Source organism: Pipistrellus hanaki (genome assembly GCF_964339955.1).
Source record: "Pipistrellus hanaki genome assembly, chromosome: X".
In the NCBI taxonomy this organism is placed as follows: domain Eukaryota; kingdom Metazoa; phylum Chordata; class Mammalia; order Chiroptera; family Vespertilionidae; genus Pipistrellus; species Pipistrellus hanaki.
The window spans coordinates 10949312-10968159 of record NC_140524.1 but is presented as its reverse complement, the minus strand read 5'-3'; the positions used below and the strand labels follow the sequence as shown (position 1 = coordinate 10968159).

General features: G+C 49.0%; 1 long non-coding RNA gene across 1 annotated transcript in view; it reads left to right on the top strand.

Moving 5' to 3' along the window:
• The window catches only part of LOC311615761, a 156592-nt gene that overhangs the window by 98507 nt on the left and 39237 nt on the right, over positions 1-18848 (top strand). The gene's annotated exons all lie outside the window — the stretch shown is intronic.

Sequence of the window (18848 nt, the reverse complement as noted above, 5' to 3'; positions counted from 1 at the left end):
GGCCGAGCACGCGGTGGCGGCGCTGCAGGGCACCTTGTAAGGCAATCTACCGCCGCTGGCTGCCACCTCCCTCCCGGGTCATTCATGCCGGTTCCCACCAGCTCCGGCCCCCTGGCGGCCTGGCTGGGCCGGCCCCAGGGCCTTTGCACTGCCAACGTCCTCCATCCAGAAGTCTCTCCACCTGCGCACGCTGGCATGACTGTGAGCCTTCGGATCTCTGCTCCTTCTCAGGCCAAGTGAGCCAAAGCAGTCTCTCTCCCTAGCCCAGCCCTGCCACTGCCACTGCTGCCCCCCCCCCCCCTTCGCCTAAGCCCCATCGGCACTCAGTTGGACAGCCACGGCCTCCTCCCTGGGCTTCCTCCGCCCCCTGAACCCAGCCTTAACCTCTCCTACCCTGGTCTCCTCCCCACCCAGCGGCCAGAGCACTCTGCATTGAGATCATGTCACCCCTGGGCTTCCCACGTCACTCCAAGTCAAAGCCTGAGTCCTCACAGCGGCCCAAGCAGTCTGTGAATCCTCACCTGAGGATATTTTTTCATTGATTTTTTTAAAATATATTTTTATTGATTTCAGAGAGGAAGGGAGAGGGAGAAAGAAACATCAATAATTAGAATCATTGATTGGCTGCCTCCTGCATGCCCCCTACTGGGGAATGGAAACTGGGCATGTGCCCTGACTGAGAATTGAACAGTGACCTCCTGGTTCATAGATCCATGCACACCCACTGAGCCACACCAGCCGGGTTCCATTGATTTTTAGAGAGTGTGGAAGGGGAAGAGACCAGAGAGAAAAACATTGATGTAAGAGAGACACATTATTTTTTTTAATATATTTTATTGATTTTGTACAGAGAGGAAGGGAGAGAGATAGAGAGTTAGAAACATCGATGAGAGAGAATCATCGATCAGCTGCCTCTTGCACACCCCCTAATGGGGATATACCCGCAACCAAGGTACATGCCCTTGACCGGAATCGAACCCGGGTCCCTTCAGTCCCCAAGCCGACGCTCTATCCATTGAGCCAAACCGGTTTCGGCTGATGTAAGAGAGACACATTAATTGGTTGCCTCCCGCACATGCCCCAACCAATGCTGGGGCTCCAGCCTGCAACGGAGGTACAAGCCCTTGACTGAAATCAAACCCAGGACCGGTTAGTCCGGACTGATGCTCTATCCACTGAGCCAAACCAGCCAGGGCATGGCCTAAGGACTCTATGATGGGTCCCCTTTTCCCATCACTGCTCTGGCCCCTCTCCACCCACTGTCCCCTTTGCCCAAGCAGCTCCAGCCAACTCCAGCCACACTGGCTTCCTAACTGGCCCCCCCAACACACCGCCCGTGGGGTGTGTACCATACGTGGCTCTCAGACACACTCACACGCACCTGCTCCAGGCCTTTCACTCACTGCCTCTCTGCCCCAAATGCCGTTCACTCAGATAGCTGGCTGGTTTGCTCCCTCATTCCACCGGGTCTCAGCTCAAAGGTCACCTCTCCACACAGGCCTGCCCTGCTCCCTCCCGCAGCCCTGTCTTCAGAGCTTCCATCTCCTTCTTTGTTCCTCACCAGGACTTCCACTCCCTCAAAATGTGTCGCTGACCTTCCCAGCCACCCACGGGATGTGCTCAGGGAATGAGTGCTGGCTGACCAACTTCAATCCTTCAGCAACTAGTGGGTTCCTCCCACTCTGTCCCATGGGTTCTGGCGCACTCCCCAGGGCAGGGGTCTTCAAACTACGGCCCGCGGGCCACATGCGGCCCGCAGAGGAGTCTGATCCGGCCCGCCAGGTTTTTTGGGCAGTGAGCGCAGCCGAGGTGTTACAGTAGGAATTAGTAGTTCATATAGTCCGGCCCTCCAGCTCTCTGAGGGACCGTGATCTGGCCCCCACTTTAAAAAGTTTGAGGACCCCTGCCCCAGGGGGTCCAGGCCTCTCCGGGGATGGCGAGTGAGTGTCCTGACTTGACAGAGGAGTACGGCCACACGAGCCAGAGCTGCAGGCTGTATTGAATCACAGGGTCCAGGAGAGACGCTGACTCTGTCTTCACAGGAGTTCGTAAGCCCAGGGCATGGCACACAGTCTTTGAGAGGAATCATGGGGCATACAGAGGTGTGTTTGTTTTTTGTGTTGTTTTTTTGTTTTGTTTTGTTTTAATGCGTTTTTATTGATTTCAGAGAAGAAGGAGGAGAGAGAGAGAGAGAGATAGGAACATCAATGATGACAGAAAGTCATTGACTGGCTGCCTCCTGCACACCCCACACTGGGGATGGAGCCTGCAACCCAGGCACATGTTCTGACCAGGAATTGAACCGTGACCTCCTGGTTCATAGGTTGCCATTCAACCTCCGGCCGGGCAGGCAAAGGTTGTTTTTCTGTGTTGTTGTTGTTGTTTTTTTTAATCATCTTCCCAGATCACAACTCCCACATGTACTCTGTCCAAAAATCTGTAAGTCTGAGAAGGGCCCCTCCGGTTCTAGTCCCCGCCCCTTTCCCAATGGCCCCTCCCAGTTCACTCTAGAAGGCCCCAGGGGCCCCAGCACTCCGCAACATGGGCCTCATCCCAACTGCTCATCCTGCGAACGGGGTTTCTTCGGCTTACACCTGAGAAGAGTAACGAGGAATGGCACTGACAGCGAGCCTCATCCACACTGGCAGTGAGTCCTGTTTGCACAGACAAGCCCATCTTGCTTGTTTGTTTGATGGTTATGCAGAAGAAACATGATCAGCCCGGCCAGCATGGCCCAGTGGTTGAGCATCCACCTATGAACCCAGAGGTCACGGTTCCATTCCCAGTCAGGCCATGTGCCCAAGTTGTAGCCAGATCTCCAGGAGGCACGGATCAGTGATTTTCATCATTGATGTCTCTCTCTCTCTCTCTCTCTCTCTCTCCCTCTCCCTCTCTCCCTCTCTCCCTCTCTTGATCTCCCTTCCTTTCTGAAATCAATAATCTATATCAGAGCCCCATGGTCATGGGTTATAAGAAGAAATGTAATATATACATATACATGTGTGTTTCAGAGAAGTGATGGAGAAATAACAGAAGACTGCCGCAGGGAGAGAGATGGCACGTGGAGACCTCTCTGAGGGGCTGCAGATGAAAAGAGGAGGCAGGAATTAAAGGGACCTCCCAAAGGGAGCCTGGGAGAGAAGAGCCAGCCGGCAGATTTAGACACAGTAGCAGTTTACAAGTGGTTTTGATGTCATTGGGCTCCTATAAAAAGCGATTCCAAAATTTTTGTTTTAAGTCAATATTTGCAATACACCAGAAATTACACCCCCCAAGGATATTTTTCCATTGACTTTTATTTTTTTAATATATTTTATTGATTTTTTTTACAGAGAGGAAGAGAGAGGGATAGAGCGTTAGAAACATCGATCAGCTGCCTCTTGCACACCCCCTTCTGGGGATATGCCCGCAACCAAGGTACATGCCCTTGACCGGAATCGAACCCAGGACCTTTCAGTCCGTAGGCCGACTCTCTATCCATGAGCCAAACTGGTTTTGGCCCATTGATTTTTAGAAAGAGTAGAAGAGAGGGAAAGACAGAGAAAAATATCAATGTGAAAGAAACACATTGATTGGTCACTTCCTCATGTGCCCTGACCAGGGCCTGGGCGAGGGCAGAACCCACAACTGAGATAGATGCCCTTGACCAGGACTGAACCCAAAATGCTTTGGTCTGCAGGCCGACACTCCGTCCACTGAGCCAAACCCACTAGGGCCCCCCACAGCTGTTTAAATATCTGTTGAAATATTGTAGATGTGAACTTCAAGATGTATGTGTGCAGCCCTGGCCGATTTGGCTCAGTGGATAGAGCGTCACCCTGCAGACTGAAGGGTCCCAGGTTCGATTCCGGTCAAGGGCATGTACCTTGGTTACGGGCACATCCCCAGTAGGGGGTGTGCAGGAGGCAGCTGATCGGTGTTTCTCTCTCATCGATGTTTCTAACTCTATCCCTCTCTCTTCCTCTCTGTAAAAGATCAATAAAATATATATTTTTTAAAAAGGTGTGTGTGTGTGTGTGTGTGTGTGTGTGTGTGTGCGCGCGCGCGCGCTGGGTGGTGGTAGATAAAGAGCTTTTTGAAAACAACCCATGAACCAGGAGATCATGGTTCAATTCTCCATTCAGGCTACATGCCCAGGTGGTGGGCTCGATCCCCAGTGTGGGGCGTGCAGGAGGCAGCCAATCAATAATTCTCTGTCATCATTGATGTTTCTGTCTCTCTCTCCCTCTCCCTTGCTCTCTCTGAAATCAATAAAAAATGTATTTTAAAAAAGCACAACAGGAAAAGCATGGTCCATGAAAAATAAAATGACAAACTGGACTGTTTGCCAAAACCGGTTTGGCTCAGTGGATAGAGCATCGGCTTGGGAACTGAAGGATCCCAGGTTCGATTCCGATCAAGGGCATGTACCTTGGTTGTGGGCATATCCCCAGTAGGAGGTGTGCAGGAGGCAGCCGATTGATGACTCTCTCACCGATGTTTCTAACTCTCTATCTCTCTCCCTTCCTCTCTGTACAAAATCAATAAAATAAAATAAATAAAAAAAACTGGACTGTTTGTTTGCTAAATATTTGCTCTGCAAACACCACTGAGAGAAGGAAAAGACAAGCCACAGCCTGGGGGAAAGTCTCTGCAAAATGCATACGTGATAGAGGACTGGTATTCAAAACGCACAGGGAACTCTTCAAACCCAGCAATAAAACAGCAAACAACTCAAAGATGAGCCAACGGTCTGAACAGTCACCAAAGAAGAATCGCAAAGGGCAGAGGCCCGCGGAAAGGTGCTCCACGCCAGCAGTCACCAGGGAGCTGCGCATCACAGCGAGGCGCCACCGGTGTGACTCAATTGGAGCGTCATCCCTGCACCCAGAGGTCGCGGTTGGATTCCAGGTCGGGGCACAGGGATGTGGCGCAACTGGAACCTCCTGCATTGCTGCTGGGAAGCCAACGGGGTGGGGAGGCGGCCACTTTGGAAGGCCGTGTGGAGGTTTCTCACAAAGCTAAGCATGTTCTTACGCGGCCCAGCAGTGGTGCTCCCTGCTCTTTCCCCAAAGGGGTTGAGCATTTCTGTCTGCACAAAACCACAGCCAGATGTTTGCCACAGCTCTATTCAGAATCAGCAAGATGGGCAAGCAACCTAGATGTCTGTCCTTCAGTAGCTGAAGGGTTGAATGAACCATGATACATCCAGACAATGGAATACTATCTATATAATAATAAAAGGGTAATATGTTAATTAGATGGGGCGTCTTCCAGATATCCTTTTTTTTTAATATATTTAAAAAATATATATTTTATTGATTTTTCACAGAGGGGAAGAGAGAGGGATAGAGAGTTAGAACATCGATGAGAGAGAATCATCCATCAGCTGGCTCTTGCATACCCCACACCGGGGATGTGCTCGCAACCAAGGTACATGCCCTTGACCGGAATCGAACTTGGGACCTTTCAGTCCGCAGGCCGACGCTTTGTCCACTGAGCCAAACCGGTTTCAGCTCCGGATATCCTTTCTGAGGAAGCGGGGTCCCGGATGCCTGCCAGGAGCTGGAGGAGGGAAGCAGCCCAGGCCCCGGATGCCTGCTGGTGGTCAGAGGAGGGAAGCCCGGGTTCCGGGTGCTGGCGGGAAGTCGGTGCCAGAAGCTGGGGGTAGGAAGGCCTACTCTTGCACACATTTTTGTGCACTGGGCCTCTAGTTCAATTAGAAGAGGAAAGAGCTTTAAAACCATGAAAAGAAAAGAATGAATACTGACTATATATTGCTAAGTGAAAAAAGCCAGTCTAAAAAAGGCTGTATGATTCCATGTATATGACATTTCAGAAAAAGCAAATCTATGGAGACAGAAACAGATCAGTGGTTTCCAGGGGTTTGCAGAGGTGGCGTCTGACTAAGGGAAGCCCAGGTGATTCGGGCCATGAAACTACTCTGTATGATGCCTTAATGCTGATTTCCTGACTCTCTGCATATGTCAAAACTAGAGAACTGTACAGCAGCAGAAAGAGCAAATCTAACATGTGCCAGCTTGAAAATAATTTTTCAGAGGTTGGGGATTCGGGAAGGAATGTAGACCGTGACCAAAGAATCTATGTGTGTGACAAATGCACAAATGCGTCTCCCTGAAGGGGGTCGGGGAAGGGGGCTGATTAAGTCCTGGTGGAAATGAGTGGAGCCTGTCAGACCTGAGGCAAAAGGGCCCGCAGTGCTCACTGTACTCCAGTTGACAAGGTTGTTCCCGGAGGGGGCAAGTGTTGACGAGGCTGAACCCACCCTGCAGGTGCACTGGGACTTGCCGATGAAGGCAGATGGTGGGAGCCAGGGTTTTCACTGTTGAGGTGGGAAGAGACAGACAAGCGAGGGCAGGTACTAGAATGATCCATGTGGTGATGGATCAGAGTTGGAGACATCAGCATGAACTTAATAGAGGCCCAGTGCAGGAATTCATGCAGCAGTGGGGCCCCTCAGCCCAGCTCTCTGACATCCCCTGAAGGGTCCTGGGTTGTGAGAGGGCATTGGCCAGGCCATGGGGCCCCACCAGTATACAATCTGGGCTGGGGTAGTGGGTGGGGGTCATGAGAGATTGGCTAGTGGGGGAGGGACCACCAGAGGGCTCCAGGGCATGTCCAGCCTGTCTCACTCAGTCCTGATTGGCCAGACCCCAGCAGCAAGCTAACCTACTGATTAGAGCATCTGCCCCCTGGTGGTCAGTGCACATCATAGCAAACGGTTGAGTGGCCTTAGCATATCATTAGCATATTATGCTTTGATTGGTTGAACAGACCACTGGACCACTGGACACTTAACATGTTAGGCTTTTATTATATAGGATGTTTACCTTAGTATAGATACATATGCACTTGTATCTATATATTATGTATATATATATATATATAGGTTTATAGATATATGCATCTGTATCTCTATGTATATACTAGAGGCCAGTGCACAACAATCGTGCACTGGAGGTGGGGGGGTCCCTCAGCTTGGCCCATGCCCTTTTGCAGTCTGGGAGCCCTCTGGGCATGGGCCTAAGCCGGCAGTTGGACATCCTTAGCGCTGCCTCGGAGGCAGGAGAGGCTCCTGCCACCGCCACTGCGCTTGCCAGCAGTGAGCCCAGCTTGTGGCTGAGTGGAGCTCCTCCTGTGGGAATGCACTGACCACCTGGGGATAGCTCCTGCATCGAGTGTCTGCCCCCTGGTGGTCAGTACGTGTCATAGTGATTGGTCATTCCACTTTTTGGTTGATTTGCATATTACCCTTTTATTATACAGAACATGTTTATAGATATATGCACCTGTATCTGTATATTATGTATATGCCAGAGGCCTGGTGTGCAAAATTCGTGCACAGGTAGGGTCCCTAGGTCTGGCCAGCGATCAGGGCCGATCAGGTTCCTCACTTCTCTGCCTCCCCTCTTTCTCCTTCCCTCACCACTTGAGCACCGCCACTGCATGGTTCTCCCTGTCCCCCCACCTCCTCCTTCCCTTGCCACCCATGTGCTGCCACAACGTGGCTTCCCCTACCCCCTCACCTCCTCCTTCCTCTGCTCCTTCAGCACCCTGCCACCACTGCTGGTCTTCTGCCATGTTTTGCGCTGCCCCCAGCTGGTTAGCACCCATCATAGTGAGTGATCGAACTCCTGGTCTCATGGTCGAACTCCCAAGGGTACACTTTGCATATTAGCTTTTTATATATACACTGAGTGGCCAGATTATTATGACCTCTGAACGCATAACAATTTGGCCACTTTGTATATCCTATAGAATTAAAGGGTAATATGCAAATTGTCCCCTCGACCAGGCGTTCGACCAGCAGGCAGGCCGACCAACCACCCATGTCCCCTCTCCCTGGCCAGGCTGGCAGGACCCCACCCATGCACGAATTCATGTACCGGGCCTCTAATATATATATATACACTGAGTGGCCAGATTATTATGCATTTAGAGATCATAATAATCTGACCACTCAGTGTAAATATATAGCTATGTGATTTATAGATATGTATCTGTGCATAGGTCAGTTTATACATATATTTCCTTGTACTATCAGCTGAGAGGGCCTACAGCAATGATACTCCAGTAGCAATGAGCACACTGGAGCCCACACCTGGGTTTCCAGCACCATTATCCAATAAAGAGTTCCTTGGAAAAATGGCTGAATCTATGGCTGGGGCAGAAAATAGACACCATGAGCCTGGAACAGCCTGTCGTGCCAAAAAGTAAAGAAGTACTCCTCTCTCTCTCTCTCTCTCTCTCTCTCTCTCTCTCTCTCTCTCTCAGTGATGGGGGCATGAGAAAGGGACAGAAGAACCAGCTGAAAGCTCCCATTGCCTAATGCGGGAACAATTTGAGCAACAAAATAAATAGAGTAGTATTGGATTGTAACCAAAAATATAAAATAAATATCCAGTTATAAATAAATGATTAAATAATAAATGAATAAGGGAAAAGAGACACGCTCCGTGGAGATAATTCCAAATAGTTTATTTAACCCTTCAGCTACTGAAGGACAGACATCTAGGTTGCTTGCCCATCTTGCTGATTCTGAATAGAGCTGTGGCAAACATCTGGCTGTGGTTTTTGCGTGGACAGAAATGCTCAACCCCTTTGGGGAAAGAGCAGGGAGCACCACTGCTGGGCCGCGTAAGAACATGCTTAGCTTTGTGAGAAACCTCCACACGGCCTTCCAAAGTGGCCGCCTCCCCACCCCGTTGGCTTCCCAGCAGCAATGCAGGAGGTTCCAGTTGCGCCACATCCCTGTGCCCCGACCTGGAATCCAACCGCGACCTCTGGGTGCAGGGATGACGCTCCAATTGAGTCACACCGGTGGCGCCTCGCTGTGATGCGCAGCTCCCTGGTGACTGGTGGCGTGGAGCACCTTTCCGCGGGCCTCTCTGCCCTTTGGGATTCTTCTTCGGTGACTGTTCAGACCGTTGGCTCATCTTTGAGTTGTTTGCTGTTTTATTGCTGGGTTTGAAGAGTTCCCTGTGCGTTTTGAATACCAGTCCTCTATCACGTATGCATTTTGCAGAGACTTTCCCCCAGGCTGTGGCTTGTCTTTTCCTTCTCTCAATGGTGTTGTTTGCAGAGCAAACATTTAGTTTTGATACAGTCCAGTTTGTCATTTTATTTTTCATGGACCATGCTTTTCCTGTTGTGTTTTTTTAAAATACATTTTTTATTGATTTCAGAGAGAGCAAGGGAGAGGGAGAGAGAGACAGAAACATCAATGATGACAGAAAATCATTGATTGGCTGCCTCCTGCACGCCCCACACTGGGAATCGAGCCCACCACCTGGGCATGTGGCCTGAATGGGGAATCAAACCGTGATCTCCTGGTTCAACCACTGAGCCACATGGGCTGGGCTTTCTGTTGCATTTAAAAACTCATTACCAAGCCAAGGTAAAGAGGTTTTCTTCTGTGTTATCTTCTAGAAGTTTAGCATTTTAAGTTGATGTCTATGGGCCACTTTGAGTTCATTTTTCTGTTAGGGGTGCCCTGAAAGGATTTTCAAAAAGCTCTTTATCTACCACCACCCAGCGCACGCGCGCGCGAGCACACAAACACATACACACACACACACACACACACGCACCTTGAAGTTTATATCAACAACATTTCAACAGTAATTAAACACCTGTGAGGGGGTGGGCCTAGCAAGTTTGGCTCAGTGGATAGATCGTTGGCCTGCAGACCAAAGTGTCCCGGGTTCAATTCTGGTCAAGGGCATGTACCTTGGTTGCAGGTTTTGCCCTAGTCCAGCCCCTGGTCAGGGCTCGTGCAGGAGGCAACCAATTAATGTGTTTCTTTCACGTTGATATTTCTCTCTGTCTTTCCCTCTTTCTTCTACTCTCCCTAAAAATCAATGGAAGCCCTAGCCGGTTTTGCTCAGTGGATAGAGCATCAACTTTCAGAATGAAAGGTCCTGGGTTTGATTCTGACCAAGGACACATGTCCAGGTTGGGGGATCAATCCCCAGTGTGGGGCGTGCAGGAGGCAGCCAATCAATGATTCTGTCTCATCACTGATGTTTCTATCTCTCTCTCCCTCTCCCTTCCTCTCTGAAATCAATAAATAAATATATTTAATAATAATAATAATAATATTAATAATAATAAAATAAATTAAAAACCTATTCATGCCTGACCAATGGAATACTATCCTATATAATTCTCACACTAATCTATGCTAGAGACAAATGGGATTTGCTACATAACTTTAGTAGCTTTCTAGTAATAAAATTTTAATCTTATTTCAAAATAAAAAATAAAAAAATAAAAAATACTATCCTATATAATAAAAGGGTAATATGCAAATCAACCAGTGGAACGACCAGTCGCTATGACATGCTCTCACCACCAGGGGGCAGACGCTCAATGTAGGCGCTGACCCTGGCAATTAGTGTTCTCCCACAGGGGGAGCACTGCGCAACCACAAGCAGGACTGACAGCTGGGAGCGCAGGTGCCAAAGCCATTAGTCAGATATCCCCCAAGGGCTCCCGAACTGCAAAAAGGACCCCACTCCCCGGAGTGCACCAATGCCATGCACTGGGTCTCTAGTTCAATTAGAAGAGGAAAGAGCTTTAAAACCATGAAAAGAAAAGAATGAATACTGACTATATATTGCTAAGTGAAAAAAGCCAGTCTAAAAAAGGCTACAGACTGTATGATTCCATGTATATGACATTTCAGAAAAAGCAAATCTATAGAGACAGTAACAGATCAGTGGTTTCCAGGGGTGTGCAGAGGTGGCGTCTGACTAAGGAAGCCCAGGTGATTCGGGCCATGAAACTACTCTGTATGATGCCTTAATGCTGATTTCCTGACTCTCTGCATATGTCAAAACTAGAGAACTGTACAGCAGCAGAAAGAGCAAATCTAACATGTGCCAGCTTGAAAATAATTTTTCAGAGGTTGGGGATGCCGGGAAGGAATGTAGACCGTGACCAAAGAATCTATGTGTGTGACAAATGCACAAACGCATCTCCCTGAAGGGGGTCGGGGAAGGGGGCTGATTAAGTCCCGGTGGAAATGAGTGGAGCCTGTCAGACCTGAGGCTAAAGGGCCCGCAGTGCTCACTGCACTCCGGTTGACAAGGTTGTTCCCGGAGGGGGCAAGTGTTAATGAGGCTGAACCCGCCCTGCAGGTGCGCTGGGACTTGCCGATGAAGGCAGATGGTGGGAGCCAGGGTTTTCACTGTTGAGGTGGGAAGAGACAGACAAGCGAGGGCAGGTACTAGAGTGATCCATGTGGTGATGGATCAGAGTTGAAGACATCAGCATAAACCTATATTTACCTTAGTATAGATACAGATGTATCTACATATTATGTATATATAGGTTTATAGACATATGCATCTGTATCTATGTGATATGTGTATGTTTTAAGGTCTATGAATCTGTATCTCCATATTATGTGTATATAGACACACACACACACACACATACACACACACACACACACACACACATTGAGTGGCCAGATTATTATGATCTCTGAACGCATAATAATCTGGCCACTCAGTGTAATTCCTATATAATAAAAGGCTAATATGCAAATTGTCCCCTCGACCAGGAGTTTGACCAGCAGGCAGGCCAGCCAACTGGCCAATGGAATACTATCCTATATAATAAAAGGGTAATATGCAAATCGACCAAACATTGGTCAGTATGTCCCTTGGACTCCACCCATACACAAATTCATGAGAGAGAGAGAGAAAGAGAGAGAGAGAGACCAGGTTATTATGCGTTCAGAGATCAAAATAATCTGACCACTCAGTGTGTGTGTGTGTGTGTGTGTGTGTGTGTGTGTGTTTATAGATATGTGTATGTGCATAGGTCAGTTTACACATATATTTCCTTGTACTGTTGGCTGAGAGGGCCTACAGTAATGATACTCCAGTAGCAATGAGCACACTAAAGCCCACACATTGGTTTCCAGCACCATATCCTAATATATAAAAACCCTGGATCATAACAACCAGTAATGGCTGGAGGCTGACCCACCAGAAGTCAGTGCTGGCCCCGCCACCAGGCAAGCAGATAGGGGCAATCAGGCAGGCATGCAGAGTGGCTAGGGGTGATCAGGTAGGCAGAAGGCCCTTCACAGGGTTGGCCCTGCCCCCCAGCAAAGAAATAGGGAAGCCCAGGCCACCCAAGCGATTGCACCCCAGCCTGTTGCCTGCAGAGGGAGAATTTCGTGCACCAGGCCTCTAGTGTGTGTGTGTGTGTGTGCGTGTGTGTGTGTGTGTGTGTGTGTGTGTGTGTGTATCTTACCTAATAAAAGAGAAACATGCAAATTAACCATCACTCTGCCACGCCCACAGCCAATCAGATCGAGTATACAAATTAACCAAACAAAAATGTAGGTTAATTTGCATATGCAGAGCAGAGAGACTGGGAGGGGCCTGACGCCTGGTGTGAGGGGAAGGGGGCTGTGGAGGAAGCTACTGGAGTGGTGCTCGGGACAGAAGTGAGGACTTCCTGGCTCCCTGCTCCCGGGTGGTGGGGAAAGAGGGACATGCCAGCTCCCAAGGAGGCCAGGGAACAGAGACGTGCTGGTTCCTGGGCGGCTGGGAGTGAAGCCAGGGGAAGGAAGGCCTATTCTTGCATGAATATCCTGCAATGGGCCTCTAGTGTGTAGATATTATGCTAAATATTCTTCCCTCTGTCCAGGTAATGATGTCATGTAGCAACACCTGGTTTCCTCTCCTTAGCAACCACTAGCCTCCCTGCAGTTTCTTCATCCCAGAAACACCAGGTGGAAACACTCTACACTTTAATCAAATATCTGTGAAGTGCTTTCCTGTACCTCATCTCATTTGATCCTCACAGAAGTCCTAGAGTAGTTAAATCGGAGACTAGGTGGAATCCTATCTTCTTTTCATTAGCCGGAAAACAGAGATTTAGAAAGCTTAGAAACTTGACCCGACTGAAAAGAAGTAAGAAATGGTGGACCTTAAAAATGACTTCAGGTTTTCTCACTGTGCAGAATATAGTCAAACACTGCTGCAGTTAAATATTTTACCCTTTGTTCTCTCTGTGTGATCTATAATAACAATCTGCTTTGTGTTGATATTTACTGCTGGGTTGCTGACAATTACCTGAAAGAGAAGTTGGGGTGCTTCACTGGGCTGGAAAAAGCTTAGTTAAATCAGAAAGCAGGTCTAGCCGGGACCGGTTTGGCTCAATGGATAGAGCGTCGGCTTGGGAACTGAAGGGTCCCAGGTTCGATTCCGGGCAAGGGCATGTACCTTGGTTGCGGGCACATCCCCAGTAGGGGGTGTGCAAGAGGCAGCTGATCGATGACTCTTTCTCATCGATGTTTCTAACTCTCTATCTCTCTCTCTCTCTTCCTCTCTGTATAAAATCAATAAAATATATTTTTAAAAAAAGAAAAGAAAAGAAAACAGGTCTAATTAAGCAAGTTTGTTCTATATCTATAAAAGGCTACATTGACTTATGCATGTGCGATACATAAAAAGCTCTCACTTGCGCCAATCACACACGTATGTTTTGATCTGTCATTGTTGATTGTGAATTTGGTTCACACTTCTATTATAGAGAAAGTGCAAATAGTGATATTAAAACATTTCTTCTAATTAAGTTCTTTTCAATTTGCACGAATCCGTGCACCCAGACACTAGTAAAGGGCTCCTTGGGAAAATGGCTGATTCTGCAGCTGGGGCAGAAAATAGTCACGATGAGCCTGGACAACCCTGTAGTGCCGTAAAGAAGTATTCCCTTTCTCTCTCTCTCTCTCTCTCTCTCTCTCTCTCTCTCTCTCTCTCACACACACACACACACACACACACACACACACAGTGATGGAGGTATGACAAAGGGACACAAGAACCAACTGAAAGCTCCCATTGCCTAAAGTGGGAACAATTTGAGCAACAAATTGAGTAGTATTGGATTATAGCCAAAAGTATAAAATAAATATCCAGTTATAAATTATTAAATAGTAAATAAATAGGGGGTAAGAGACACGCTCTGTGCAGATAATTTAAATTAATTATTTATTTTTTTTAAAAGATACATTTTAAAAATATATATTTTATTGATTTTTCACAGAGAGGAAGGGAGAGGGATAGAGAGTTAGAAACATCAATTAGCTGCCTCCTGCACACCCCCTACTGGGGATGTGCCTGCAACCAAGGTACATGCCCTTGACTAGAATTGAACCTGGAACCCTTCAGTCCACTGGCTGACAGTCTATCCACTGAACCAAACCAGTTAGGGCTCCAAAGAATTTAAATATATATATATATTTGAGAGAGGGAGAGATAGAAATATCAATGATGAGAGAGAATCATTGATGGGCTGCCTCCTGCATCCCCCCCACTGGGGATTGAGCCCGCAACCTGGGCATGTGCCCTGAGCAGGAATCAAACCGTGACCTCCTGGTTCATAGGTCTGTGCTCAACCACTGAGCATGCTAGTCGGCCTCCAAATAATTGTTTAAATATGTTTCTATTGATTTCAGAGAGCAAGAGAGAAGGAGGGAGGTTCATAGTTTGATGCTCAACCTCTGAGCCACATCAACTGGGCAATTCCAAACAATTTATGTAGATACTTCCCCAACCCCCATAGGGGAGCATAGCCTCCTGTCCTCAAATAAACTTTGGTGCAAAGGACACTTTGGTCCAAAAAGGACACGATCCAAGCATGGAGCTTTGCTAGGATGTGATGGGAATAGTGCTTCACCTCCGAAGTCCTTCTCTCTCTCTCTCTCTCTCTCTCTCTCTCTCTCTTAAATATATTTTATTGATTTTTTACAGAGAGGAAGGGAGAGAGATAAGAGAGCTAGAAACGTCGATGAGAGAGAATCATTGATCAGCTGCCTCGTGCACACCCCCTACCGGGAATGTGCCCGCAACCAATGTACATGCCCCTGACCGGAATCGAACCTGGGACCTTTCAGTCCGCAGACCAATGCTCTACCACTGAGCCAAACTGGTTTCGGCTCTTTTTTAATATATTTTATTGATTTTTTACAGAGAGGAAGAGAGAGGGATAGAGAGTTAGAAACATCGATGAGAAAGAATCATCGATCAGCTGCCTCCTGCACACCCCCTGCTGAGGATGTGCCTGAAACCAAGGCACATGCCCTTGACCGGAATTGAACCCGGGACCTTTCAGTCTGCAGGCTGACGCTCTATCCAGTGAGCCAAACCGGTTTCGGCCTCTTCTCTCTCTTTTTAAAAAATCTGTTTTTATTGATTTCAGGGAGAGGGAGAGAGAGCTAGAAACATCAATGACGAGAGAGAATCGCTGATCAGCTGCTTCCTGCATGCCCTACACGGGGAATCCTGCCCACAGCCAGGAATTGAACCATGACCTCCTGATTCATAGGTCAACGCTCAACCACTGAGCCACGCCCCACGCCGGCCGGGCTGCGATCCTCTTCTCAATAGCCATTCTGTCTCCTCGGGACAGAAACAGCAGACAAACCCCGAGAAACAGTCCCCCATCTGAGAGGACAGTCACAGCCAAGAGGAACGTGTGAGGAGACATGACTAATGCAGTGTGGGATCCCAGGACAGAAGACGGACCTGATGGGAAAGCCAAGGGACTCTGAATAAGACTACAGACTGGACTTAATCACAGTGTACAAAGTTGATGATTGTGACAAATGACCAGACCAGTGACAAATGCTAGGTGTGGGAGTGTGGGAATGCACTGCTACCGCTGCCGTCCATCTGTAGATCTGATCTGAAGCTGTTCTGAAATAAAAGTTTATTTGCAACATAAAAAGGAATTTACAAATCCTCGCAGGGGTGTGTGCGCAGCAGTGAATAGGGTTGCTGTGCAGGGGCGGGGGGGGGGGGTCCGTGTGTGTGTGTGTGTGTGTGTGTGTGTGTGTGTGTGTCCCGGCCCCCAGGCTTGTGGCCGGCCTGGCGCCATCCTCTCCTCGCCGGCTGTGGGAAGCACAAAGCCCTTCAAGGTGGATGGCAGCCTTCTCTTTGTTCCCAGCTAATTCTAATTGCAAAGCTCCCAGAGCGGGCAGCCCGCAGCCGAGGGGCCCCTCACCCTCCAGCCGCCTGGGTCCTGGTGGGGCTAACCCACTGCCCAGGGCAGGGCACCCTGCCACCCAGCCTGATTCTCTGGTCCACTCGGTGGGGCCTGCAGCCCCGGTGGCAACGGACACTGGGTCCAGTTCTCAGGCCTCCCTGGACAATGGGAGCCCGCCTTCCAGTACTCCCTCCTCCCCTCAGCCTCCTCCTGGGCTTACCCCACCCCCACCCCCACCGGCCTTTGAAAAGCTGCCCACCATGGCGGCTGTCTGGGGAACACAGCCCACACTGAGGACGGGAGGTTACGCTCCTCCTTGGGGGCCGGGCACGTGTCTCCCCCCCCTCCCGCACCTGCTCCAGAACCAGCCCCACGGGGCCATGCACACAGGGACCGGCAAGACAGGCAGAGGCTTAGACGGGGCTGGCAGGGACAGGCCCTGAGCTGGGGTCCTGAGGCGTCCTCCCCAGCAGCTGCTGGGCCGTGGGTGGGGGCAAGGTACGCCTCCCCGAAGCCCTGAGGATGCGCCAAGAACGCGAGGTCTGGAAACGCCCCGTTGCCTTTGTTCCGCTCAGGTGCGCAGCGGGCCTCGGCCAGCTGCCCTGGGAACACCGTGGCTCAGACGCTCACACGGGCTGCAGGGGATCCATACACCAGGAGTCAGCACTGTGGCCCCCAGCTCCCACTTGGGGAGACTCTGTCCTGAGACAACGGGTTCTTGCACTTTGAGCCCCACAGAAGCCCAGCTGCCCTGGCTGCGCACCAGGGCGGGCTAGGGACAGAGGGTTCCCTCGCCCTCCCCTCTAGCCCCCTGGAACGTGTGGCAGCTGAGCTGAGTCCTACAGGGCCAGAGGGCAGTTGGCAAAGAAGAGGTGCCCCAGGCAGGGGGCCCCCACCAGGGCCGAGAGAAGAGAGGACAGCTTGGGAGGCAGCTGCTTTTCAGTGCTGGGGGGCCCTCGGGCCAGTGCTGGTGCCCGATCTTGCAGCCATGGGGAGGAATTGACCTTGAGCTGCACAGTGAAGACAGAGAGCGGGTGGGGAGGCTGACTAGTCAGAGGCGTGGTGACACTGCATGCCTGAGGAAGACTGGGGGGCGGGGAGGGGCGTGGCACTGTCTGGTCTGGCAGCCCTTTGCACCCCCCTCCAGATGAGGAGCCCCCTGCATCAACATCTGGAGACAGACACCCTTTTTTTCTTTTTCTTTTCTTTCTTTTTTTTTTTTTTTTTTTTTTTTTTAATATGTATTCCCTACACAGCATTCACAGTTCACTCCAGGGAAAGTTCAGTTCTTTTTTTTTTTTTTTTCTTTTATTTTGTAGAGAGCCACTGAGAAGGCATATGGACATTCTTTTAATTCTTATCAGCTGAGCTGGAGGGCACTGGCAGAATCCTGTTTTTGTTTTTTTGTTTTGTTTTGTTTTGTTTTGTTTTTTAAATATATTTTATTGATTTTTTACAGAGAGGAAGAGAGAAGGATAGAGAATTAGAAACATCTATGAGAGACATCGATAAGCTGCCTCTTGTATACCCCCCACCAGGGATGTGCCCGCAACCAAGGTATGTGCCCTTGACAGGAATCGAACCTGGTACCTTTCAGTCCCCAGGCCAACGCTCTATCCTAGGGGTGTCGAACTCAATCAGAGAAGGGGCCAAAATCTAAAATCCAGCCTAAATCGCGGGCCGAATGGTTTACTGAACAGTCATAAACTGACAATGTCATAAACTGACAGCGGAGTGCAGTGATGACAGCGCGGTGCGGGCCACATTGCAAGGCCTGGCGGGCTGGATTTGGCCCGCGGGCCTTGTGTTTGACACATGTGCTCTATCCACTGATCCAAACTGGTTTCTGCAGAATCCTGTTATCAGTACTGATTTCTTAATCCATGTGCTTGGAATGAGGAATAAATAGGACCTTGAATAACCCGGGTCTTGATATGCTAAATCTTGTACCAAAAAATAAGGAGCTTATCCACATTTTGATGAATAGGATCTGGGCACACCCAAAACTCCTTTTGACCTTATACTCCCCTTTGGAAGCCAATAAATATGCTGTGTTGTCTGTGGTGAATGTGACTGTCTCGACCAGAGAGATGGCACCCACCTAGCTCCCAGCTTTATGAATCTATTTCTGCCTCTTGTCTCTCTCTTTCTTTCTCTAATTTCTTAATCCCCAGCTCCTCCCCCAGAAACCTGTCGTTTTTCTGTGCGGGACACGGAAAAAGGAGAAACACCACATTTTTTTAATATATTTTATTGATATTTTGCAGAGAGAAAGAGAGAGGGATAGAGAATTAGAAACATCAATGAGATAGAATCATCGATCAGCTGCCTCCTGCACACACACCGGGGATGTGCCCACAACTAAGGTACATGACCCTGACCAGAATCAAACCTGGGACCCTTGAGTCTGCAGGCCAACACTCTATCCACTGAGCCAAACCGGTTTCGGCTTCTTTTTCTTTTCTTTTTTTCATAGTTCATGCCACTTTAATTGACCTGAATAAAACAAAACTTAGCCAACTTGCAAACACTGATTTAGTGCTAGCATCCCTCAACAATGGCAGTGGAAATTCTATAAGTGGAATTTGTAACCTTTCACACGGAAGGCACGTACTCCACCGCTAAGTTAAATTCTATGCCAACAATGAGTCTCACACGCAAGCCACAATAGGTTGCCCATATTGTTGTGCCCTGTCATTCAATTTCGCTCATACAACTTTCCATTTCTTGTTGTTGTTTTTGTTGTTGTTGTTGTTGTTGTTGTTGTTTTTTACACTGTACTAGGATAGAATGAGCCACCTCAGTAGCTTCTGAGGCTAATACATTTCTATCACCAC